Below are 27,451 nucleotides of genomic sequence, written 5' to 3' on the forward strand. Positions count from 1 at the left end.
ACACTATTTCACAGCCATTTTCACTGCACTTAAGTAACTTATAAGTCCCCTATATGTCTAACATTCACTTGCGGAAGGTTAGGTGCAAAGTTACTAAGTATGAGGGCACCCTTGCCTAGCAAAGGTGCCCCCACATAGTTCAGGGCCATTTCCCCAGACTTTGTGAGTGCGGGGACACCATTACACGCGTGCACCACATTTAGGTCAATACCTATATGTAGCTTCACAGTGGTAACTCCGAATATGGCCATGTAACATGTCTAAGATCATGGAATTGTCCCCCATTCCAGTCTGGTATTGGGGAGCCAATTCCATGCATCCTGGGGACTCCACCATTGACCCTCAGTACTGCCACACCAGTTCTCTGAGGCGTGCACTGTAGCTACAGCTGCTGCTCCATCACAGACAGGGTTCTGCCCTCCTGGGGTCTGGGCAGCCCAGTCCCAGAAAGGCTGAACAAAGCATTTCCTCTGAGAGCAGGTTGTTACACTCTCTCCCTTTGGAAATAGGTGTTACAGGCTGGGGAGGTGTAGCCTCCCCCAGCCTCTGGAAATGCTTTGAAGGGCACAGATGGTGCCCTCCTTGCATAAACCAGTCTACACTAGTTCAGGGACCCCTTCTCCCTTGCTCTGGCAGGAAACTAGACAAAGCAAAGGGAAGTGACCACTCCCCTGTCCATCACCCACTCCTGGGTGGTGCCCAGAGCTCCTCCAGTGTGTCCCAGACTTCAGCCATCTTGCTTTGCAAGGTGTGGGGGCTCTCTGGAGGGCTCTGAGTGGCCAGTGCCAGCAAGTGACGTCAGAGACCCCTCCTGATAGGTCCATACCTGATAAAGTAGCCAATCCCCCTTTCAGGGCTATTTAGGGTCTCTCCTGTGCGTTCTCTTCAGGTTCTGCTTGCAAGTTTCCTTCAGGAATCCTCTGCAACAACTTCAGACTCTTCTGACCTCGGATCCACTACAGCCTGCTCCAAGAAATGCTGTAATTGCAACAAAGTGTCTACAAGAGACACTTTTCTTCAGCAACCTCAGCTCCAAGTCAGCAACTGCAACAGTTTCCACGGTGTGCACGCTCTGGGGACTCCCTGTTTTCATCTTGCACCAGAATAACACAAGAAATCTCCCGTGGAGTGACAGTCACTCCTCTGCTCCAAGCAGACACCTTCCAAGATGACGACCGGTACCCTGGGACTCCTCTCACAACCACGAGCGTGCTCCTAAGGACACAGAGGATGGACATCATCAACATAGACTGTCCTGAGGTCCTGCTGACGCAATTTGGAGGAGGTAAGACCTTGCCTTCCCCGAGAACGATGGTACCCCTTTGTACTGTGTCTTCGTCACCTCCTGAGGCCTCTGTGCACTCTTTGCAAAATTCCTTTGTGCACAGCCTGGCCCAGGTCCCCAGCACTCCACCCTGCGATGCTCAACTTGCTGAGTTGTTCTCCGGCGGCGTGGGATCCTTCCTTTGTTGTGCTGCATCAACCGTGTTTTTCACCTACAATCCTGATCCTGCAGATCTTGGGGGTGCTGGCTGGCATCCTGAGGGCTCTCTAAAGTGCTGAGAGCCCCCTCTTCCTCCTCACACAGAGTTGAAGCCCCCAGGTCCCTCCTGGGTCCATCCAGCACCATTTTGACAAAAAACCCACTTTTGTCGTAGCCAAGGCTTGTTGGTGCCTTCCAACACGAAATCTCATCTGCAACGATCTTCATGCCGTGGGACATCTTTTGCATCATGCAGGAACCCGCTGGCATCTTCCTAGGGTGCATTTCTGCAGTCTTCGACTAACCAGGGACTGTTCCTTTGCACCCACTTCTGGGTTGGCAGGTGCTCCTGTCCTTCCTGGAAATTATTTCGACTTCTGGACTTGGTCCCCTTCCTTTGCAGGTCTTCAGGTCCAATAATCCAGCAGTTGTTCTTTGCAGACTTGTTTGGCTGCTGCAAAATCCCAAAAACGAGGTTTAGTGTGTCCTAAGGAAACTTGCAGTATTTTACTCCTGCTTTTCTGGGCTCTGGGGTTGGGTAATTGACTTACCTTTACTGTATTCTTACTCTCCCAGCAATTCTGCACACACTACACTAGTCTAGGGGGGAATTCCTGATTCACATTCCACATTTTTAGTATATGGTTTGTGTTGCCCCCTAGACCTAGTTTCTCTCATTCCATTCTATAGGATTTCCTACTGTTTGCATTGTTCTATGACTATTTACTTGTCTAATTTTGGTGTGTAGTGTATATATTGTGTATAATACTTACCTCCAGAAGGAGTATTGTCTCTAATACAGTATATTTTTGGTACTGTATTTTTGGATACCTTTATTTTTGGTAACGCTGAGTATTGTCTTAACTTGAGTATTGCATGAGCTTTGCATGTCTCCTAGTTCAGCCTAAGCTGCTCTGCTATAGTTATCTCTATCAGCCTGAACTTCTAGAACACTACTACTTTACTAATTAGGGATAACTGGTATAAGGTGTAAGTACCCAGGGTACCCACTACAAACCAGGCCAGCCTCCTACAGGAGGGTGCTCAACAGCATCATAGGGGGTCTGCCCCACAAAAAGTAAAATAAATCAGAAATTACTTGTCAAAAACAATAAAAAAAAAAGGTGTTCATTTTCCTCAGACACACTGGTCAAATACCCTGGGCTGATCATAGATATGGCATTCAAGCAGAACTACTAGGTAATAAGAGTGGCCACACCCATTGCCTAAATATCTGGTAAAGCTCTAAACAGATTGCATTCTCTAAAAAAAGGGGTGAAAGTGAAACACTGTGTGGTCAGACTAGAGGAATGCAAATAGTGGAACAAATCATTTTTCCCCGATTGTGTCTGAGAAGGTGGATTGAGTCTGCACCAGGCTCTCCCATATCGGGGGAGTCGCACATATGGTGGGTCGCGCCAGGCTAGGACATGAGGACATAGGTGCAATGTGTCTTTGACCCCCCAATGAAGGGGGCAGCAATTGGGCTGGGGTGCTAGTGTGACACTAGAAGCACTTATAGTGCTTCCAGGTCATGCAAAAGTTTTGCGCACTTGAGCCCCGCCCACAAAAGGGGCTATGGGCAGTGAGCAGCCTTTCACTCCTGCTCGCCCTCCCCCTCCCCTGCTAAGATGCTGCTATGCTACTGACTGGTCTCACGCCCGCAGGGGTGGCACGAAAGGCAAAAAGAGGTCCCAAGGGGGCTCAGGTGGCCCTGGGTCCATGAAGAGGGCCGAATAGGATTCCCACATCTCCTACAACCGTTCAACACAGAGACAGGCTCAGCAAACAGGGGAGTCGTCCGCGCAGTCATCGAACCAAAGGCATATCACGTCTGGTACCTTCTTGGGTGACAGCGTGCCCAGGGGAGCTGCAGCAACAGTGACATCTCTACCCATTCAGGGAGCAGAAACTTAAGGTATGGCGCCTCTTTACCGGCTCCAGGTCTGGGGGATATTCGTTCTGATCATGAACAACTGGCTATGCATGTATCATTGGAGGTGAAAGAGAAGATATGGAAGGGTGCGTATGTGGACATCTTTGATTTGCTGGTAGATAAGTCTGAGATGGAAGAGGCCAAGCACTGTAAAGAATGTTCACACTCTAGGGACTGTGACCATTGGTCATCCAAGAAAAAAGTTGAAGAAACTTTGGTGAATTGGCTTAGAGCTTGCTCAACTTATCAGGCCATTTTGGCAGAGCAATTCAATGACCTGGGAACTCAGTTGGCTTGTTATCAGAATAGGACTGTGAGTGCTCATGATGAATTCAGTGGGTCGGCCTGGACGACCACAATAAAGAGCTCAGGAGGATTAAGGCCCATATACCCACCCTGGGATGGGATCAGATTGATATCATCACGTGGTTACATTACATGAAGCAGCCCAACACTACCAATAACCAGCCCTTTTGGGCAGGGACAGGGTCCGCTAGTGGCTTTACAGAGGGGGAGGATTTGGGGGTCGGTAGGGTATGGGGGGGGTACAAAAAAAGGGCACATGTTGGGATTTCAACTGGCGTACCTGTACCCACCCTCCCAGAAGTTGTAGATTCAAACGTTGTTCCTTCTGTGGGTTGGCATCCCACCCAGAATCCAAGTATTATGAAGTCCAAGGAAATGGGCTCCACAAAGCAGGAATGGCCAGTTGGTTCTTCACAAAACTCCCTTCCCAGTAAACTTGCAGGGAATGGTCCCCTGACATCGTATGAGGGTTTTAGGAATGGCTTCAGGATTCCAGCTGAGGGTTATGTGGGCTCCTCTTACTGTAGAAATCAGCAATCTCTCAGGTCCAACCCTGGGAAAAGATTCAGGAGCTGGACCTTGGTTGGGTGGCGGGGCCCTTCGACATAGTCCCATTTGACAGCTGTGTTTGTTCCCTCCTGGGGGTGGTTCCTACAAAAGAACCAGGAGAGTTCAGACTGATACATAACCTGTCGGCCCCAATGATCACTCGGTGAATGAGGCTATCGATGGGGCTTTATGCTCCGTTAAGTATGATTCCCTTGAACAGGTGATCCAGACGCTACAGGATCTGGGACTTTGGAGCCCTGTTGGCAAAAATCTAACTTTGAGGCTGCTTCCCGTTTGCTCCCAGTCTACCCTCAGGATTTTCATCTTCTTGGTTTCCAATTTGAGGGAGCCTTTTACTTTGATAAGTGTATGCCTATGGACTGTTCTGTGTCCTGTTCCTACTTCAAGACGTTTAGCACATTAGTCTAATGGGTTTTCAAGTGGAAGTAGGGGCACCAATGGGTACTGCACTAGATGATTTTCTCTTCCTGGACCCACTGGGTACTGAGTGATGCAAAGAAGCCGCATTGTTCAATAAACCAGGTACATGCTTGGTTTTGAAGATTACATTCAGTTTCAAACATAACAGTACAATTTCCTTCAGAACCCTCTGAATCATCATGCAAAGAAGCCTTAAGGGTTTTTCAGGCATTGATGGAAGAGCTTGGGGTTCCACACACGCAGGTAAAGACACTGGGACCTGCAACCTTGATTGAGTTCTTGGGAACTGAGCTGGACTCTATGGCAGGGGTGTCCAGGCTTCCACTGGAGAAGATCATTACATTTTTCCAAGCCCTGCAGGCATGCCTGGGAGCCACAGGGGTCACTTTACACTAGTTACAGGTTTTGGTTGGACAGCTAAATTTCACATTGTGATTGCTCTGTGGATCATTCGCATGGGGCTCCCCTTCTCCAGATCCATTGCCCAAGCCTTGGCGGGCCGGAGGTAAAGCATCATCACACCAGACTGTCCAGTTTTTCCACTCCTTGTGCCATTGTCTGTCTGTCCCAAGCAGTTCCATAATCAGTCTGAGGTGTTCTGGTCCGATAATATGACGGTGGCAGACTGCATCAATCATGAACTGCGAAGTGTAAGATGATTCAGAGGGTTCTGAAGGAAATTGTACTGTTATGTTTGAAATTGAATGTAATCTTCAAAACCAAGCATGTACCTGGTGTATTGAACAATGCTGCTGATCCCCTGTCTCATTTCAAGATGCAGGTTTTCGGGTTCCAACATACAGAAGTAGCAGAGTTCCCAATGCCTTTCCCAGAACATCTGTGGTGGCTTGGTGCCCAAGATTACCAGACCTTGTGGCAGCCAGTCTAGCACTCAGGACCAGACGGGCCTGCGAGGGGACGTTTAGTGCTTATTGTGATTCTTGGGGCATGCAGGGACCGCTGATTGGTTTGCTGCATCGACAGTTATGGCATTCCTTGAGTTGCTTACATACGAGGGATGTATGGTGACTTGCGCCAGGCATTCTACTGCGGCAATCTCCTTTTTCACGCAAATGCTGGGGCACACTAATGGGACCAAGTCCTTCTTGGTCAAAAGGGCCTTGAGGGGTTGGCAGTGACTTAAACCCCTCTAGGTGCCCCACTGACGCTGCCAAATTGGCAGCAATTCTGAAAAACTTTTGTAGGCCCCTGGGGGAGGCCAGCCTATTTAGAGCTGCATTTATCCTTGCGTTTTATGGAGCTCTCAGGCTGAGGACTTCGGCTGGCGGGTATTCAGTGGTAATGCACCTCCGACCACTCAATAAAGGGTGCAGTAATTGGGCCCGGGTGCTAGGCAACAACAGAAGCACTTGTGTTGCTTCCAGATCGCGCAAATATTTTGCGCATGTCAGCACCGCCTATAAAAGGGGCCATGGGGCAATGAGCGGGCCTTTCGCTCTCACTTGCCTAAGATGCTGCTGCCCAGGTCCCACACCCACAGGGGAATTTTAGTCCTGTCCACCTCCCCTTAGCAATAGAGTTATATGTCTTTGTTTCATGGGCGATTTGTCTCTGTCTTTGTTGACCTCTTTAGCTGACCAATTTCCTTTTCTAGCACGTTGGACGCCACCATTTTGGGGAGCGCATACTTGCGTTCTTGTAACTGTTATGTTTGCGTTGGTGCAAGTGTTTTGCTAACCCTCCTTTTTTCCTTCTTGCAGGGTGTGGCGGGCTTGTGTATTTTATTAGGGGAGTAATGTGGCGTGGTGAGATCATGATTGGTGGGGCAATTTGGCATACCTTTCCTTACACAACAGTGATGTCACAGGGCCCTCCAAGGGGTGCTGGCAGGGAATCTCATCGAACATCCAGGGGTGCGAGGGCTTGCGAGTAGTCGCTGGAATCTGGTCCTTACGGTCAACCACTTGCGCATGCACAGTGGGCACGAAGCTTGCAAGGGCCCTTGGGGAGGAGAGGAATGGGAGGGGGTGCCTGAAGTATGTATACTGGTGGGAAGGTGGGCACTGGAGGCGATCGGGGGTGGGGGTCTTCTCTTAAAGAGGGACCCATCCCAGGTTGCTTAGATGGAAGCGGTGAATCTGGGATCAGGAGACACCACTAGGACGTAATACGGCGGACAGGATATCTGCTAAGTTTATGTGCAAGTAAGCTTTTTGCCAAACTCTAGATCCGACCCTAAATCTCAGTGTCTATCCTGTTGCTGTGAGTGTTTTTATTCCTCAGGGATGTCCTTCGCCTATGGGGGAAGTGGCTGGTGAGCACATAGTTTGGTCCTCTATATATATGTTGTCAGGCTTTTCTTGTGCCTGGCAGTGTTTCCTCCCTCTGCTGCCTCTATGTCTGGCTCACGGTCTGCCAAGCACACCAGATACATTCAGAACAATGACCATCTGTTCATGAATAGCTATCCCAGTACAAATAACAAAGGTACTGGTTATACAACTCAACACTGTCACGTGTATCAGAACAAACACAGAAAATATTCACTGACAATAGGTTTTAGTAAACTGCTCTTCATAGAGGGAAGGAGCAGTGCAAAGTCTCTATTAGGAGGTACCAGGGCCAAAGCGAGGTGTGGCAAGAGGATCAGAGCTTTTTGGTGCATTAAAGGTACCTGCGCACCCTGGGTCACCATCAGCTCTCTTATGTGTATTTGTCAATGATTTTGACTCATCTGGTCAATCAACCAGGCCCACCCACAGCAGAATGTATTTCAAGACTTTGGTGGGAAAAATGTGTAGAATCACTGGCACCAAGGCTAATGCAGCGGCCTGTGGATCTGTTTAACTATCCCTGCAATGGTTACTCAGTAAGGGCCTTGTACTCCCATGCTGCTCAATTAGGGTACACAAAAAAATGATGAATGGAATGTATTTGTATTTGTTAAGGGCGTTCCGGCCACAACAGTCGAAGCACTGAGAGCGAGTTGAGCAGAACAGAGTAAGCAGGAATACCATTTACTGGGAGAATATCCAGATTTAAGAATGCTTGAATTAATTTAAGCCACTGTTAATTACTCGGGCCTCATCCCAGTTCACTATTATTTTTCATACCGTGCCACCTCAGTGTGGATCCAGCCAAATGAAAATCAGTCTTGTTCTTTCTCCAAAGGGAATAGTCTAGACCAAACTACCAGGTCAGGTCCTCCCTGAAGCAGAATATAAGAATCCAAGGATGAGTTTCTTCCTAGTTGTTGGAGGGTGGATTATTAGTAGGGGTAAGTGTGCACCTACCAGTGGCAGTAAGGCCACTAACACAACATAAGGTCCAGTCAAGGTCTCAATACATTAGCCCCTGGCTCACATCTTGGTACATGGCAGTGAGCAGGCCTGCTTAACTCAGGAGACAGGTACGAAAAGCATTTAAATATACCAATACGGTAAATAAGTACGGCACAACACACACACACAAAATATCTCAAAAATGGCACCAAAATGACAAACATTTAATACAGGGAGCCAGAGATATGAATGTTTAAGGATTAAATAAAAAAATGTGCTTTCTAGTGCCTAAAAGCCAATAGGGCTAACCGGGGACATCAGGCCGCGGTTGACTGTGACCAAGTCACAATTTGAGGCCGACCGCGATTGAACCCTGCTCAGATACACTGAGCAGGAGGCCTCAGTCCAAATTTTATCTTCAGACTTACAAACTTTTCTGAAGGAGTTTCTCTCTATGTTGTGTGGTCCCCTCCAGCAAGCCAATTTCAGTGCAACGTCATCGGATTGCTTCTCTGCGAGGCCCTGAACCAATACTGGAAGTTTGAAGCTCTGGAGCTTTCAGCAGGAGAACCTGAAATTCAGGCTGGGTCACGGTTAAAGGTGGTCAGCTTGCTTTTCGACATCGGATCGGTCCACTGATGGAGCTTTTTCCAAAAGTTGCCCCAAACCTCTGGAACTTCTTCCTGAAGTTTTCCTGAGGGTTCAACGTGTCCAAAACACAAGTCCAAGAGCCTAGAGGCTCAGAGATGGTCCTTGGACGTTTGGAACTAAAGTTTCCACAATGTTCCTGGCCAAATCCTTAAATGTCCACTGGATACACTCCAGGCTGGGGACTTCTTGTGGGAGATAGTGCAGTGAAGCTCTGTTAACCTGTTGCTTTCAGGGAGCCCATTCTTAATCATTTTGGAAGCAAAGCAAAGTCCTCAGTGCTGTAGTTTCCAATGTGCAGAAGAGGCAGTCCTTCAGAGTGTAATCTTTTGGGGTGCAGACCAGGGGTCCAGCAGGGCAGTCATTCTCCTCCTTGCAGTTTCAGGCAGCAGATCTGAGCTGCTATGCAGCTCTCACACATTTATTCAATGACCAGCCAAAGGCTGCTTGATAAATTTGCTTTTGACACATCCCCACCTAGATGATGTTGCTTTGTTTGTGTATGTTTCTCTGTAATGTAAGTGGTTTTCCAGCTCCTTGCAATGTGATTTGTGTAGTGGCTATGATTCCAAGCCAACGCTCCTTCTTTTGTCTTTGTACAGGTACCTTCACCATGACATCCTCATGTGGGCATTTCAGAGTTGTGACATCAGCATGTGATCATGGTCTGACATACGAAGTGGACATGGTCCAGATAATGTAGGCCACAGAGTTTGGGTGTAAAAGACCTGTGCCAAGACTGCTTGCACAGTGTCATGCTGAAAGGTCAGAAGTGTCCTTTGAACTTGTGTGTGGTGTGGTGGGCCAATTGTATCATGTATGTCATCATGTGGGCATGAAATAGTCATAGATTGCAAACAAGTCATTTTCCCTTCACATTTGCTAAACACTTTTTGCATGGCCGGTATGTCTCTGTATATGTGTTTCATCATTGCTGGCCACAGTGCCTGTGTCACAACACTGACATATGTGTGTGTCATACCACCAGATGCATGGTAAGTGGATCATGATAGGAGTGTCATCAGGGACTGTTGTACTGTTATCTGTCTGCCTCTTGGATTATGTAGTGTTGGATAACATTAGTGTGGTATGTGATGAGGCTCAAGCTGGTGACATCATCCACATCATCCACATGTTTGCCTATTCCAAGGGTCAATGTCTGGCAAATCACTTTCCTCCATGGCCTGGGTGGGATGTCCCTTGGGATATGTACTATGACTCAATATGAGTTATACATTCTTGCTTCTAAAAGTCCAGACCTATAGACAGCCTATGTGCTGTACACTGGATTTTTTTTTTATGTGACCAGCCACTTGTGCTAATGTGTTGGTGTGTAATGATTAAACTCCTGAGCAGGACACGGTGTACCTGTGACATATACCTCCTTGCACAGTTTATTACTGTCAACCTAACAACTATATGTACTGAATTCCTAATTGCTTTATTGAGATGATGTATAATATACATGGCAATCTGTGAAAACTCTTGAAAATAATAAAAAGATGTTTAATAAAAAATACCTCCTTGCACAAGTAGCTTGTGTCCTCATCATATGATTCACATAGTCTTACACCTCTACATAGCATTTAGTGGAAATTAAACAAGCAGACAAGTTTGTGATGGGTGAATTTATTACAATGCTGTTGCAGATTATAAATTGTGGACAGACAAAAACCTAAAAGTAAAGTGAAGTGGTCAGTCATGGTAGATTAAATAAACTGAGTAGATGTCACACAATTGTGAGTTCAAAGTCCAGAGTACACCTCCCACTGGAACTGGTAGGTGATTCAGAATCAGTCCACAGAGTGAATGTGTGGCACACAAAGGAGGTCCGTTAGGAAGAGGTCACTTGCTGGCACTGGTGGGTGTCTTGCCATCTGCACCTCCTGGATTCTTTGGTGGACATCCCACGCTTTCGTGGAGGGGGTTTAAGCTGCTACAGAGGCTGGGGTACTTGGGTCTGGTTATTCCCCTGGCAGGGCTTCCCTTCTGTTGACTGGCACCAATGTCGATGTGCCTGGTGTTGCTGTGCCAAAGGAAGGGGTGGAGTGTTGCTGACTAGCCCAGCCCAAGGTGGTGTTGATGTCCACACCCCTGTTAGGGAGGCCATGTTGGTATTGTGGGCCTCCCATTGCTCCCACATGTCCCTATGGATCTCTCTCTGTGGCTGCTTGATTTCCCAGAGTTCAATCACTACCTGGCCCATCACACTTTGGGACGCGTGATGAACCCCCAAGATGTGGCTGATGGTGTCCTATCTGATGGCAGCCCAAGTGGCCTCATCCCGCTGCCCCATAGCATCCCTCCCACGTACACCACTCCCACAGACCTGTACATTTTTGTTGTTGTTGTTGTTTTACAGATGGGGAGCGACCCCTTAGGCAAGGGTCGCTCCCCTGGAGGGGCAAATTGTATTTAGGCCATTTCTGCCCCCTTTGGGGGCAGATCGGCTGATTCTAGGTCAATCTGCCCCCAAGGGGGGCAGAAACAACTAGGCACCGGGGATTTTTTTTTTGGCGCCAATGTCACGCAAGGGGAGCGACCCCGTAGGCAAGGGTCGCTCCCCGGGTGGAGTTGGGGGGACAAATGTATTTTAGGCCATTTCTGCCCCCCGGGGGCAGATTGACCTATTGTTATTAGGCCGATCTGCCCCGGGGGGGGGGGGGGGCAGAAACCTCTAGGCGCCAGGGCTAATTTTATTTTTGTGTTTTTTATTTTTGTTTGTTTTTTTAGAGGTGGGGAGCGACCCATTAGGCAAGGGTCGCTCCCCTGGGGGGCAAATTGTATTTAGACCATTTCTGCCCTCCTTGGGGGCAAATCGGGTGATTTTAGGTCAATCTGCCCCCAAGGGGGACAGAAACAACTAGGCACCGGGGATTTTGTTTTTGCGCCAATGTCACGCAAGGGGAGCGACCCCATAGGCAAGGGTCGCTCCCCGGGTGTGGTTGGGGTGGCGGGGGGCAAATTTATTTTAGCCCATTTCTGCCCCCCCCGGGGGCAGATCGGCCTATTGTTATTAGGCTGATCTGCCACCAGTGGGGGCAGAAACCTCTAGGCGCCAGGGCTATTTTTTTTTTTGTGTTTTATTTTTTTTGTTTGCTTGTTTTTTTAGAGATGGGGAGCGACCCATTAGGCAAGGGTCGCTCCCCGGAGGGGCTAATTGTATTCAGACCATTTCTGCCCCCGTTGGGGACAAATAGGCCGATTTTAGGTCAATCTGCCCCCAAGGGGGGCAGAAACAACTAGGCACCGGGGATCTTTTTTTTGCGCCAATGTCACGCAGGGGGAGTGACCCCGTAGGCAAGGGTCGCTCCCTGGGGGGGTTTGGGGGACAAATTTGTTTTAGGCCATTTCTGCCCCCTCTGTTTTCTGTGAAAAAATTTGATGTGTCCACGTTGTGTTTTGGGCCATTTTCTTTAGTGGGCGCTAGGCCTACCCACACAAGTGAGGAACCATTTTTATCAGGAGACTTGGGGGAACGCTGGGAGGAAGGACATTTGTGGCTCCTCTCAGATTCCAGAACCTTCTGTCATCGAAATGAGAGGAAAACGTTTTTTTTGGTCAAATTTTGAGGTTTGCAAAGGATTCTGGGTAACAGAACCTGGTCAGATCCCCACAAGTCACCCCCTCTTGGATTCCTGTAGGTGTCTAGTTTTAAAAAATGCACTGGTTTGCTCGGTTTCATCAGGTGCCGGCTGAGCTAGAGGACAAAATCCACAGGTAGGCACTTTGTGAAAAACACCTCTGTTTTCTGTGATTTTAGGGCAATCTGCCCCCAAGGGGGCAGAAACCACTAGGCACCGGGGATTTGTTGTTTGGCGCCAATGTCACGCAGGGGGAGCGACCCCGTAGACAAGGGTCGCTCCTGGGCAGGGGGGGTTGGGGGAGTGGGGGGTCAAATTTATTTTAGAGCATTTCCCCCCCCCTGGGGCCGGCTGAGCTAGAGGTCAAAATCCACAGGTAGGCACTTTGCAAAAAACACCTCTGTTTTCTGTGAAAAAATATGTTGTGTCCACGTTGTGTTTTGGGCCATTTCCTTTCGTGGGCGCTAGGCCTACCCACACAAGTGAGGTACCATTTTTATCGGGAGACTTGGGGGAACACTGGGTGGAAGGAAATGTGTGGCTCCTCTCAGATTCCAGAACTTTCTGTCACTGAAATGAGAGGAAAAAGTGTTTTTTGGGTGAAATTTTGGGGTTTGCAAAGGATTCTGGGTAACAGAACCTGGTCAGACCCCCACAAGTCACCCCATCCTGGATTCCCCTAGGTGTCTAGTTTTCAAAAATGCGCTGGTTTGCTAGGTTTCCCCAGGTGCCGACTGAGCTAAAGGCCAAAATCCACATGTAGGTACCATTTTTATCGGGAGACTTGGGGGAACACAGAATAGCAAAACAAGTGTTATTGCCCATTGTCTTTCTCTACATTTTTTCCTTCCAAATGTAAGGCAGTGTGTAAAAAAAGACATCTATTTGAGAAGTGTCCTGTAATTCACATGCTAGTATGGGCACCCCGGAATTCAGAGATGTGCAAATAACCACTGCTTCTCAACACCTTATCTTGTGGCCATTTTGGAAATACAAAGGTTTTCTTGATAACTATTTTTCACTTTTTATATTTCAGCAAATGAATTGCTGAAAAGGGTAGGTCGCTCCCCCTGCCGCTGCAGCTCCTCCAGCTCCTCCAGGTTCCTGAGCTCCTGAGACCCACCTCACAGTAAGTACCCCCCACCTCCCAGCCCCTCGCCCTGCCCCGCGCTACTCACCCTCTCTCCTGCTCCTGCTTCTTTTCCTCCTCCCTGTCTCTTCCTCCTCGCTCCTCCTCTGCAATCTTCTTCTGTACTCTTCTTTTCCCCGTCTTCTCTCTTCTGTGTGCTCCTCAGCCTCTCCTGTCGCCTCTCTTCTTCCTCATCTTGCTCTGTGGTCTTCTGCCTTCTGCTCTTCGTCTTCTGTATATTCTTTGTTGATCTTCTGTTCGTCTGCTCTTCTGCTTCTTCGTCCCCTGCATCTTCCTCGGTGTTCCTCTGTTCTTCTGTGTTCTTCTCTTCGGTTCTTCTGTGTTCTTCTGTTCCTCGGTGTTCTTCTCTTCTGTTCTTCTGTGTTCCTCTCTTCTGTTCTTCTGTGTTCTTCCGGTCTTCTGTGTTCTTCCGGTCTTCTGTGTTCTTCTCTTCTGTTCTTCTGTGTTCTTCTGTTCTTCTGTGTGCTTCTCTTCGGTTCTTCTGTGTTCTTCTGTTCTTCTGTGTTCTTCCGGTCTTCTGTGTTCTTCGCTTCTTCTGTTCTCTGGTCTTCTCCGACCCCTGTCTCTTCCCGCCCCTATCTCTGCCCTCCTGCTCCTGCCTCACCCCCCTCTATCTCTTCACCTATCTCTCACTATCACCCATATCTACCCTTTCGCTGCCTGCCTCCCTCACTCCTCTACCTATCTCTCCATCTAACTCCCTCACAGACCCCCTCCTCCTATCTACCTATTTTTCTATCTCTCCACCTATCTCTCCATCTATCTATTTCCCTATCTCTCCCCCCGTCCCGACACCCCCTCTGTTACCTATCTTCCTATCCTCTCACTCTACCTCTCACCCTCACCCACCTCTACCACCCCCCCTATCTTTTCAACCCTACTCCTATCTATCTCCCTATTCTCCTAAAACTCTAACACTCACCCCCTCCACCCTTAAACCCCCCTACCCCAGCTCTTCTCACTCTACCTGTCCCCCCCTCCCTCGTGCTTTCCCGCCGCGACCTCCTGCACGCCCCCGCCCCCAGCTCCCATTCGCCCCCAGCTGACCCCCCCTCCCTCTTATGGTGCCCGCTGCGCGACAGTGGTAGCGACCCTTGACCCAAGGGTAGGTCGCTCCCCCTGCCGCTGCAGCTCCTCCAGCTCCTCCAGGTTCCTGAGTTCCTGAGACCCACCTCACAGTAAGTACCCCCCACCTCCCAGCCCCTCGCCCTGCCCCGCGCTACTCACCCTCTCTCCTGCTCCTGCTTCTTTTCCTCCTCTCTGTCTCTTCCTCCTCGCTCCTCCTCTGCAATCTTCTTCTGTACTCTTCTTTTCCCCGTCTTCTCTCTTCTTCTGTGTGCTCCTCAGCCTCTCCTGTCGCCTCTCTTCTTCCTCATCTTGCTCTGTGGTCTTCTGCCTTCTGCTCTTCGTCTTCTGTATCTTCTTTGTTGATCTTCTGTTCATCTGCTCATCTGCTTCTTCGTCCCCTGCATCTTCCTCGGTGTTCCTCTGTTCTTCTGTGTTCTTCTCTTCGGTTCTTCTGTGTTCTTCTGTTCGTCTGTGTTCTTCTCTTCGGTTCTTCTGTGTTCTTCTGTTCCTCGGTGTTCTTCTCTTCTGTTCTTCTGTGTTCTTCCGGTCTTCTGTGTTCCTCTCTTCTGTTCTTCTGTGTTCTTCCGGTCTTCTGTGTTCTCCTCTTCTGTTCTTCTGTGTTCTTCCGGTCTTCTGTGTTCTTCTCTTCTGTTCTTCTGTGTTCTTCTGTGTTCTTCTCTTCGGTTCTTCTGTGTTCTTCTGTTCTTCTGTGTTCTTCCGGTCTTCTGTGTTCTTCGCTTCTTCTGTTCTCCGGTCTTCTCCGACCCCTGTCTCTTCCCGCCCCTGTCTCTGCCCTCCTGCTCCTGCCTCACCCCCCTCTATCTCTCCACCTATCTCTCACTATCACCCACATCTACCCTTTCGCTACCTGCCTCCCTCACTCCTCTACCTATCTCTCCATCTAACTCCCTCACTGACCCCCTCCTCCTATCTACCTATTTTTCTATCTCTCCACCTATCTCTCCATCTATCTATTTCCCTATCTCTCCCCCGTTCCGACACCCCCTCTGTTACCTATCTTCCTATCCTCTCACTCTACCTCTCACCCTCACCCACCTCTACCACCCCCCTCCCCTATCTTTTCAACCCTACTCCTATCTATCTCCCTATTCTCCTAAAACTCTAACACTCACCCCCCTCCACCCTTAAACCCCCCTCCCCCAGCTCTTCTCACTCTACCTGTCCACCCCCTCGCGCTTTCCCACCGCGACCTCCTGCACGCCCCCGCCCCCCAGCTCCCATTCGCCCCCAGCTGACCCCTCCCCCCCTCCTCCCTCTTATGGCGGCCGCTGCGCAACTGCACCCGTCCGCGCCTGGCCCGCGCCCAGCGCCACGACCCCTGGTCCCCAGCCCTCCCCTACCCTGCTGACCCGCTACGACCCCACCACCCTCCACGCCCTCAACCCCGGGCGCTCCAACACCTGCTTCCAAGCCCACCCCAAGCGCACCCATGGACCCTTCATCTGGATCTCCTGCAAACGCATCTTCCACCACGCAACTACCACGACCACAAGCCCACGCGCCATCAACCACCTCAAGTGCATCCTGGTCATCGGTCGCTCTGTCCACAAGCACGCCGTTGAACTCTGGGACCTCCTGGACTCCACAGCTCCGGACGTCGCCTTCATCGCGGAAACCTGGATGAACGCCTCATCAGCTCCAGACATCGCCACTGCCATCCCCGAAGGCTACAAGATCTCCAGAAAAGACCGCACCAACCAAGTAGGAGGAGGTATCGCCATCGTCTTCAAAGACTCCATCAGCGTCACCACCTCCACCGAAGACACCCCTCTCGCCGCTGAACATCTGCATTTTCAAATTCGCACCGACCCCAGGACCACCCTCAGAGGATCCCTCGTCTACCGTCCCCCCGGACCGCACGCCCCTTTCAGCGACGCCATCGCCGACTTCATCTCCCCGCACGCCCTCGCCTCGCCGGACTACATCCTCCTAGGCGACCTCAACTTCCATCTGGAACAGAACAACGACCCCAACACCACCGCCCTGCTCGACAACCTCGCCAACCTCGGCCTCAAGCAACTGGTGAACACCGCCACCCACATCGCCGGACACACGCTTGACCCTATCTTCTCCGCCAGCAAACACATCTTCTTCAGCCACACCTCCGCTCTACACTGGACCGACCACAGCTGTGTCCACTTCACATTCCGACGCGAGACCCGCCACCTCTGCACTCAACCCATCCCTCGTTGACAGTGGAACAAGATCCCCGAAGAGCAACTCTTCTCCTTACTCGCCGCCAACCAACCCACCCTCACCACCGACCCAAACGACGCAGCCCTCAACCTCACAAACTGGATCTCCACCTGCGCAGACAACCTTGCTCCCCTCAAACACACGCATCGACAGACCAACACCAAAAAACCTCTCTGGTTCTCTGACACCCTCAAAGAATCAAAGAAAACTTGTCGCACCCTCGAGAAGGACCACACCGCTGACAACATGACCGCCCTCAAGAACGCCACCCGCGAACACCACCACCTGATCCGCGCTGCCAAAAGGAACTTTTTCACCGACAGACTGGACAAAAACAGCCACAACAGCAGAGACCTTTGCAGCATCGTCAAGGAGTTCTCCAACCCCAACGCCAACGCCGTCACGCCCTCACAGGATTTGTGCAAATCCCTCACCACCTTCTTCCATTGCAAGATCAGCGACCTCCACGACAGCTTCGGACACCAGACTCAACCAAACATCACCGAACCCGCACCCCCGGCCATCACCCTCAACAACTGGACCCACATCAACACTGAAGAAACCAAATCCACCATGAACTCTATCCACTCCGGCGCCCCTTCGGACCCCTGCCCTCACTTCATCTTTAATAAAGCCGACGACATCATCGCCCCGCACCTCCAGGCCGTCATCAACTCTTCTTTTTCTTCTGCTACCTTCCCCGAATGCTGGAAACACGCCGAAATCAACGCCCTACTAAAGAAACCGACGGCTGACCCAAGCGACCTGAAAAACTTCCGCCCCATCTCTCTCCTGCCTTTCCCAGCCAAGGTAATAGAAAAGACCGTCAACAATCAGCTGACCACCTTCCTGGAAAACAACAACCTGCTTGACCCTTCACAAACCGGATTCCGAACCAACCACAGCACGGAAACCGCCCTCATCTCAGTCACAGACGACATCAGAACCCTGATGGACAACAGTGAAACAGTCGCCCTCATCCTCCTCGACCTCTCGGCTGCCTTCGACACCGTCTGTCACCGCACCCTAATCACTCGCCTCCGCTCCACCGGGATCCAAGGCCAGGCCCTGGACTGGATCGCCTCCTTCCTCTCAAACCGCTCCCAAAGAGTTTACCTCCCTCCGTTTCGCTTAGACCCCACCGAGATCATCTGCGGCGTACCTCAAGGCTCATCGCTCAGCCCGACACTCTTCAATGTCTACATGAGCCCCCTCGCCAACATCGTACGCAAGCACAACATCATCATCACCTCCTACGCCGACGACACCCAACTTATACTCTCCCTCACCAAGGACCCCGCCAGCGCCAAGACCAACCTACAAGAGGGTATGAAGGATGTCGCAGATTGGATGAGGCTCAGCCGCCTAAAGCTGAACTCTGACAAAACGGAAGTCCTCATCCTCGGCAACACCCCGTCCGCCTGGGACGACTCCTGGTGGCCCACGGCCCTCGGCACCGCACCGACCCCCACAGACCACGCCCGCAACCTCGGCTTCATCTTGGACCCTCTTCTCACCATGACCAAGCAAGTCAACGCAGTGTCCTCCGCCTGCTTCCTCACCCTCCGCATGCTCCGCAAGATCTTCCGCTGGATCCCCGCCGACACTAGAAAATCAGTGAACCACGCCCTCGTCACGAGCCGCCTGGACTACGGCAACACCCTCTACACTGGGACCACCGCCAAACTCCAAAATCGCCTGCAACGCATTCAAAACGCCTCGGCCCGCCTCATCCTCGACGTACCCCGCAACAGCCACATCTCCGCACACCTGAGACACCTGCATTGGCTCCCAGTCAGCAAAAGGATCACCTTTCAACTTCTTTGACAGCTTCTACGTCCCCACCCGCCTCCTCCGTTCCTCTGGCCTCGCGCTCGCTGCCGTCCCTCGCATCCGCCGCTCCACGGCAGGTGGGAGGTATTTCTCCTTCCTGGCAGCCAAGACCTGGAACTCCCTCCCCACCAGCCTCAGGACCACCCAGGACCACTCCGCATTCCAGAGACTCCTAAAAACCTGGCTTTTCGAGCAGCAGTAACCCCCCCCTTTCCCCTAGCGCCTTGAGACCTGCACGGGTGAGTAGTGCGCTTTATAAATGTTAATGATTTGATTTGATTTGATCTGTATACACGGTATAGAATAAAAACCCATTGCAAGGTGCAGCTCATTTATTGGCTCTGGGTACCTAGAGTTCTTGATGAACCTACAAGCCCTATATATCCCCGCAACCAGAAGAGTCCAGCTGACGTAACGGTATATTGCTTTCAAAAATCTGACATCACAGGAAAAAGTTACAGAGTAAAACGTGGAGAAAAATGGCTGTTTTTTTCACCTCAATTTCAATATTTTTTTATTTCAGTTGTTATTTTCTGTAGGAAACACTTGTAGGATCTACACATATGACCCCTTGCTGAATTCAGAACTTTGTCTACTCTCCAGAAATGTTTAGCTTTCTGGGATCCAGCATTGGTTTCTCACCCATTTTGGTCACTAACTGGAAGTAAAAATGGGGTATGTCCCAGTAAAATGTCAAAATTGGATTGAAAAATTGGGTTTTCCAGTTCAAGTCTGCCTGTTCCTGAAAGCTGGGAAGATGGTGATCTTGCCACCGCAAACCCTTTGTTGGTGCCATTTTCAGGGAAAAAACCACGAGCTGCCTTCTGCAGCCCTTTTTTCCCATTTAAAAAAAAAATAAAAAATGTTCACTGTATTTTGTCTAATTTCTTGGTCTCCTTCAGGGGAACCCATAAAGTTTGGGTACCTCTAGAATCCCTAGGATGTTGGAAAAAAAGGACGCAAATTTGGCATGGGTAGCTTATGTGAACACAAAGTTATGAGGGCCTAAGCGCGAACTGCCCCAAATAGCCAAAAAAAGGCTCGGCACAGGAGGGGGAAAAGGCCTGGCAGCGAAGGGGTTAACATCACAACAATACTCGACTTATGTAATTTACAAATTCCATAACCTTGGTGGCCTTGGAACTCAATCATATATCTTTTATACTCAAGTATAGTGATAGGACCAAAAGATGAATTAAATTATTATAAATAATAACATTATATTAGAAAGTAAACAATTCCTCGCCATCCAATTCATGTTTAGTGAGGGATAATTACTTCGATAGACTTTTTACCGTATGTTCTTTTATGCTTATATATTCTTCAATACATTAAGGTAACCCTAAAACGATATGTTGTCAAATAGTGTCCCATTTGGTATACACATACCAATTCTGCCCAAGTGGGCTAATAATATGATAATTTCCCCAAAAAATATTAATGAAAAGACTGATGCAAAACTGTCTTAAATATTTCTAATTTCCTGAAGCCCGGTAGGGCTGAATATACTAGACTCTTGCGTTCTTTGCTTCTTTATTTGGCCTGTCTCCTTCCTATAAAAAACACAGTGAAAAAAATTAAATCACAAAAGAATATAATACATTGCACATTCCATTTGTAATTGTTTCTAAAAAAGCAAATCATTAATCTCTAAAAACCCTAGGGGGCGGCTGACTGACACAGATATTATCATAAACGCCTAAATACTGTTTCCTCTCGCCAATCATCCTAAATGTAAAAAAGAAAAAAGATGAAGAGAAAGCGGAAAAAGCTGCACTTACCTGGAAGGTAAGCTGCAGCACCGTCCTCCATTGATTGACTGGAAATCACCGGCATCTCTACCAACGAGGCCTCATATGAGGAAAAACTGCTTCTGAGCTGAAAACAGTGTCACGGTGACATCTAGTGCCCACACTGGGTACTGCACCCTTTTGGTGTTTAACAAAAGAAAACAGGCAAGCCTGACTGCAGCATAGTTGGCATGCCCACAGGAGAAATCGGCAGCAGCACCCCCAGACAGTGACTGTGCAGGAGAAGCACCCGCAGACAGTGACAGCACTGAAGAGAGAGAGCAACATGTGCAATCACTGCACTGTGAAGGAAGAGACTAGAGCTTCCCCAGCCAAGCTGCAAAAGCATGAGAAGGACACAAGTGCCACATGAGGCACCAGGAGAACACGCGTGGCCTGTGCGACCCGTAGAGGCTGTCTACCACCATCGCCGCAGATGCAAAAAAAATGGCACATGTCCCCAGCAGGAATGGACATCACCGCAAGACAGGAGAGGGGAACGCCAGGTGCCTACAAAAGGACGCCTATGGAGATAGAAAGAGACAATGTCAGAGGGGCTCAGAGGGCTGCACCAGCAAACCTGACAACACAGGCAGGAGCCAGAGAGACAGTGAGCCCTCCAAGAGCGTGACGGAACGTCAGGGAGAGGAGGCCGTGCCAGCCGGCCACACCGCAATACAAGATGGCCACCGTTGGCCCATCATTCAGCAGGTCAGGAGAAGTGATCAACCTTGCCAAGCAACAGAGGCAGGAGAGAGCACTGCAACAGCGCAGTCTCGAGGCGCAAGAGCGGCGCCATCAAGCAAAGACACGGAGGAAGAGAGCGGTGACCCTCCAGTCACAGAGCGGTCCACCAAGATGATCCCAGAACGGACCAGAACTGCAAGAGGTCTGCCAGAAGAATGAATCAAGTCTTACTGAGAGGACTCAGCCTGCGAGAGGCTGCGACAGAAGATGACGCACCGGGAGAGGTGCAGTGTAAACCAGCGAGAGGTCTGCCAGAAGAGCGGATGAAGTCCTACTGACAGCACTTGGCCTGGGAGAGGCTGCGACACAGCAAGATGCACCGGCAGAGGTGCAGTGAAAGGTCCATGTGACGCAGCATGCAACCTGTGGCGTGATGCCACACTGAGGAGGAGAGAGGAGAAAAGAGTGTGGCACAACGCCACAACGAGAAAAGACGAGAAGAGAAGAAGGGTGTGACAGACTAGTCACACTGAAGATCAACTCCACCACAGGTGAGCAAGTGGAAGGAAGAGCGGCACGACTGAGGACTCGTGCTAGTAGACAAGAGGGCATCCATCAGCACAAGCCAGCCACCAGGGTGAGCAGACATCACTGGAGACAGCTACGCGGGTAAGCCCCCACACTTCTCAGTACGACAGTCCTCCCACCTGTCATCGGCTGCTTGAAGGCGATGGCATCCCTATCGCCAACTACACATGCCGGGCTAGAACCGCCATTGGCCACAAAGTCCCTCAGGTCAAAGACACCGTCACCTGTTGATCAGCTGAAAGATCATCATCTTGATGAGGTGCATCGCCTAACTACTGAAGGAGCACAGCACCACCCGAGTAGAGCGTGAGTCAGCAACAAGAACCAACAGTGACAAGGCATCTCTGGCACTGTAGAAACTAACCACACGAACACCTGCCATGAGCCCCGTGAACCGGACACCTGCCGGTGAGAGCAGGCCAGACCATTTGTACTATCTACCCTTGGGGTTGCACAAGACTTGGACATGGCCCTGTTGGGAGTTCAGTGCATCTCCCTTGGCGCAGCCTACATTGGCCCGCACAGCCCACGCAGTCCCGTGGCAATCCAGGGGCAAGGATCTCCAGGGAGTTCCTGTGAGAGAGGAATCCTGCCACGAGAGATGAGTCAGAGACATCTCCACGACAGGCATCGAAGCACATACAGAGACTGGTCACCCAAAGACTACTGCACTATGGCCAGAGCACCTGAATCCTGATGGCTATGCTCATACCACAGTATGCGAACAAATTTTCTTAACAGCAGCCCACTTGGCACAGAGATTAACGCTTGAGTCTGTCGTTTAGCATTTCACAGATTCGAAGCCCGCTCCTATCGGTTCAGCCTACTGTGAGCAAACGCTGTCATTTCCCCACAACTGTCAGCAAGCACACTAGTTATATGCGAGGAAATGCCTGAGCCTGGCATTATTAATTAAGATATGGATTCCGTATGTAAAATCTCTGTACATTCTCTAAATGGGAAACCCACTAGTTAAAATCTGTGACAAGTTCAAGCTTTATGAAAGCTATATGGCTTCATGGCTTCTGCAATTGTCACAGTTTATACTTGCAAATGTACTGCTCTGTCAGGGCATTTCAGGAACTCTAAATAACACAGGGGCGGACTATTTAGGTGGTAATGCTGCATGTCACCATTTCCAACTGAACCAGTGTTTAATTTGTATTATTATTGCTATTATTGTTAATAAATGTTTTATTTAGGCACAGGAGTCACCAAACACACAGCTCCTCCATAAGAGTGGAGGAGCGTTACTCCCCCAACCCCGCCAGCAACGGAAGCTGCAAAACATTTCAAAGAAAGGGACGGGCCATGGGGGTTAGGTCCACTGAGGGGGAGTGCTATGCACTCCCACTCACTGCGCATGTATGTTTGGCCAGCCGTCTCGGGCTCTCTCCAGGCAAGCAACCCAGTCTTCCTGGGAGCACCAAGCCAATCCTGACGCTGCTTTGAGCAGCATCAGGATTGGCTGCAGGGCGGGCTGGGAGCCTGTGCCTGCGTGCAGCCATTACGCGGGAGAGAGAAGCGACGCACAGCGGAGGACGTAATTTTTATTTTAATCAATTTAAATGTATTAATTCCCCCGCGCGCATGTTGCCCCACCCCCAGGAATCCCCATGAGCCGCGACTGACTCTAGTGTAAATGAGTTGCTAGTTCACTATTTCTTAAGCAGCAGCATTACTTCATGTGATGTCAAGACCCCTCAAATCTGTAGTGCCCTGACTTCAGTGAAGAGAAGGAAAAGAGCAAGTTATCTGTATTTTCACAAATATCCACAATGGCAGACCCACCAGTGGTCGAATCTGTTGTGTCGAGTTGTATTACAGGTTTTACAGCTAAAGAGGAATCCAAGATGGCTGCCAGGTTGTGCCGGCATCGGTTGTCATTCTAGTGCTACACAAAAAAAGGGAGCACACTGCCTCACACTCCAGCACAAAATAGCCCAATGCATCATGGTAAATGCAGTCATTTGATTTAAAGGTAGAGACATTTTTCAAAAAGTCTTTCACCTTAAGTAGGCGCAGCAAGTGCTGCATCCCTGGACACGTGTTTCTGGCTTTCGGCCTTCATCAGCAGAGAGAAAATATAGCTGAAGGGGTTGCTTGAAATGCCGCCGAACGTCTTCACAGGTTTTTTTTACCACTTAGTAGGCGAACAGGTACATCACCAGAGCTTGTCAGCTCAGAGGCTCACGGGAGCTGTCAATTGAACACACAAAAAAGGGAGCACACTGCCTCACACTCCAGCACAAAATAGCCCCACTGCATCATGGTAAATGCAGTAATTTGATTTAAAGATAGAGACATTTTTCAAAAACTCTTTCACCTTAAGTAGGCGCAGCAAGTGCCGCATCCCTGGACACGTGTTTCCGGCTTTGGCTATCATCAGCAGGGAAAAAATATATCTGAAGGGGTTGCTTGAAATGCTGCCGAATGTCTTCACTGGTTTTTGCATGACTCAGTAGGTGAACAGGTGCATCACAAGAGCTCGTCAGCTCGTAGGCGCACGGACCCATCAATCAGACACACAAAAAAGGGAGCACACTGCCTCACACTCTAGTGTTGCTCTGCCAAGCTCAAAAGGAGAATAGGCACACGCTGCTGGAGCGCTGCGCACTTCAACTGAGCCCTGACTGAAGTTTGGCAGCAGTATTTTGAAGCGCTTATGCCCTGAGGTAAAAGTGTTTATGAAGACGTCGTTGTTTAAGATTTGAAACGAGTTTTTAAGTAAGTCTCAAATTAATATTACAGTGTGATGACAGCGAGATATTTTCTAAGCATTTCTCAGAAAAATGAGAATTGCGCTTAGAAATTTGGTGTAATCTTGAGGAGGGCAAGTCAAAAGCTTTAAAGTGAGTCAACAAACTAAATTTGTGATGTTTCAAGAGTTGGAGCAAATAGCAGAAGTCTGAAAAAAGATTTGTTGGTTGAATTCTGAGGAGTTTACAGTATAAGGAATAAGGAATATTTTACAAACTTGTAAAGGATGTGTTCAAAGGTTTTGATGAAAACTTAAATAAGAAAAGCCTCATTCAAAGAGTATTGCTACATACAAGGAAGTTTAAACAGTAATAAGAATTCCAGTTTTCTGAGGTTAATGACAGAATAAATACTATATATATATATATATATATATATATATATATAGCAACACTATCTCGCAAGAGGAAAGTAAGGCAAGATATGAACTAATATTATTTGCCTGCAGAGACATTAATATTTCAAGACCCAACATCAAACTGACTATATATATATATATATATATATGTATATATATATATATATATATATATATATAATCAAAAGGATATCAAAAGCCTTGCAAGTAATCTTACCATAAATTCAATCACATATAAGTTGAGAGTGGAAGGTTTAAAAGAAGAATGACATTAATTAATTGTTGAAAATGATAGTTGTTAAAGATTGAATATGTGTCCTTAGTAACTGTGATTTCTTTAGGTCTCGCCTTAAGAACAATATAGAAGAGTCACGTAGTCCAAAACTGAAAGAAGATGAATCGAACCTGCTGAGGTAGTCCCTGTTGTCCCATTCCCCTTTCCCCTTCCAGGGTGCTCTAAACGAGATTCTAATTTGTTGCGAGTAGCTTGGGTTGGGAATTGAGGATTAGTCTTCTACTCCTGAGGGAATCGAATTAAGGTACTCTGACATGTGATTGTCGCAATTCACATGCTTTAACATTTTATTTCAAACTTGACTGCTCTGGTCAGGGAATGTCAGCCACTCTGCTGCTGTTATAATGATACAGAATATTAAAATGTTACTTCTGAGTTAAAGAGTCTGATCGACTTAATAACCTGTGTGACCTTTGTAAGCGGGAAGGCAAAAAATATATAATGAGAGTGAAATTAGCACAATTCGCTAGTTTAATAGGTAGTTGTACTAAAGCTGTGCGTGCCACTGTCACAACAGGGGTAGGCAAAACACACAAATTTATATTTTATCTGATGCCTGAACCTAGCATTCCTAACATATTCATTCATTGTGTACAGTTCTCGCGCTTCCAAAGACAGAACACGCACTGCCGGCAAAAATATTTTGCAGGTTATTTAGGGTGCCTTGAGAAACTCTGTCTTCATGGCTTAAAAAATAGAATTTTTATTCTGTGGTGGTCACAATTTTGTATACATTAACATTTCTGTTTCATCAAAGTTAGTATTTGTCAGGGCATTTGACAAAGCTTCCTGCTGTTTTAGTGCATAGGTAATTGACCTTTAGAGCGCAGGGGGGGGAGGGAGGGAATGCTGTTGTGTGTAGTTAGTAATGCAGTACCTGTGCAAATCCTGCTACCGTTAATGTTGTAATTATTGTGCTTAGGGGGAGGGATTGCAAATCATGACATCTCATCTGATGCCTGAACTAGGCATTCTTAATATAGTTAGGCCCATATTTATACTCTGTTTGTGCCAGATTAGCGTCATTTTTTTTATGCACATTCGGCACAAAGCTAACACCATATTTATACTTTGACGCTAGACCCGTCTAACGTCAAAATATCCCAGTGTGCGTCATTTTCTGGATGCGTGAAACCGCCTTGCATCAATGAGATGCAAGGTAGGCGTTCCCGTCTAAAAAATGACTTAAACACCCATGCGCCATATATCCAATGGCGCAAAAATGGCGCACGGCTGGGAGGAGGAGCCAGAAAATGGCGCAAATCCTGATTTGCATCAAAATTTAACACCTGGGTCAGGGCAGGCGTTTAAATGGGGCAAACACACCAGTACTTAAGGAAAACTCACACAAGCAACATCAGAGCTCAAAAAGGAAGACATGGAGGTGCTATTCATCCAGCATGCACGAAGACGCAGAGAACAGGAGCAACAGAAGCAGCTACCACCACACCAACAGGGACCCCAAAGGCAACGCAGAAGGCAGGAGAGGATATTCACGACCAGGACAACCCTTCAGGGCCTCAGGGAACATGACGTCATCCAGAGGTACAGTCGAAACTGGCAAGCCATACAGCAGCTGCTGCGCCACATTGAGCCACAGTTGGCACCCAGCTTGCAGACACCCCACATCATTCCACCAGAGACCAAGCTGCTAGCTGTCCTGCACATGTGGGCAAGTGGCTCTTTTCAAACCACTGGTGCCCTGGTTGCCGGGATCTCACAGCCCTCACTCTCTGCCTTCCTTCCCAAGGTACTTGATGCTGTCATCTCCCTCACACCCCGCCACATCAGCTTCCCCAACACACAGCAGAAGCAGCAGGAGACCAAACATGGGTTCTCTCAAATCAATGGCTTCCCGCACATGCTTGACTGCACACATGTACATGCCACCTGCTGCAACCGAGCATCTATACCGCAACAGGAAGCACACACACTCCATCAATGTGCAGGCCATTGTGGATCACCGTGGATTGATCACCAACATCGTGGCAAAGTATCCAGGGAGTGTACATGATGCATTTGTATTTCACCACAGCACCATCAATCAGCACTTCCAGGATGGACGACATGGCAATGGCCTACTTGTTGGTAAGTACAGAAACCTAGTTATATACAAACAGCACAGCAACTCTGTAGGACACATCACATACACCACTACATTGACACGTGGCCAGGAAGACACTAAGGTTGTGACACTGCTAGTCATGTTTGATATCCTGACCCAATGGGATATACACCTACGGACAACTGACGGATGCAAATAACAAGAGATGCCACTCCAGAGCCAGAAGGGACCAATTTAAAACCACAGTGACAATGACATGGCCTTAACTGGCAGTACAACTTGGAAGATGAATCTTACAATATCACATCAATAACACTCAATCACATACCCTTCCAAGCTATACATACTGTGTAAGGGGTGTGTAATTTGTTTTGCTGCAGGTCAAACACCATGAGACACATATCATGATGATGCTGACTCTAATGAAGGTGACATGGAATCATTGAGGCAG

The sequence above is a fragment of the Pleurodeles waltl genome, chromosome 3_2 (assembly GCF_031143425.1).
Source record: "Pleurodeles waltl isolate 20211129_DDA chromosome 3_2, aPleWal1.hap1.20221129, whole genome shotgun sequence".
Taxonomy (NCBI): Eukaryota; Metazoa; Chordata; class Amphibia; order Caudata; family Salamandridae; genus Pleurodeles; species Pleurodeles waltl.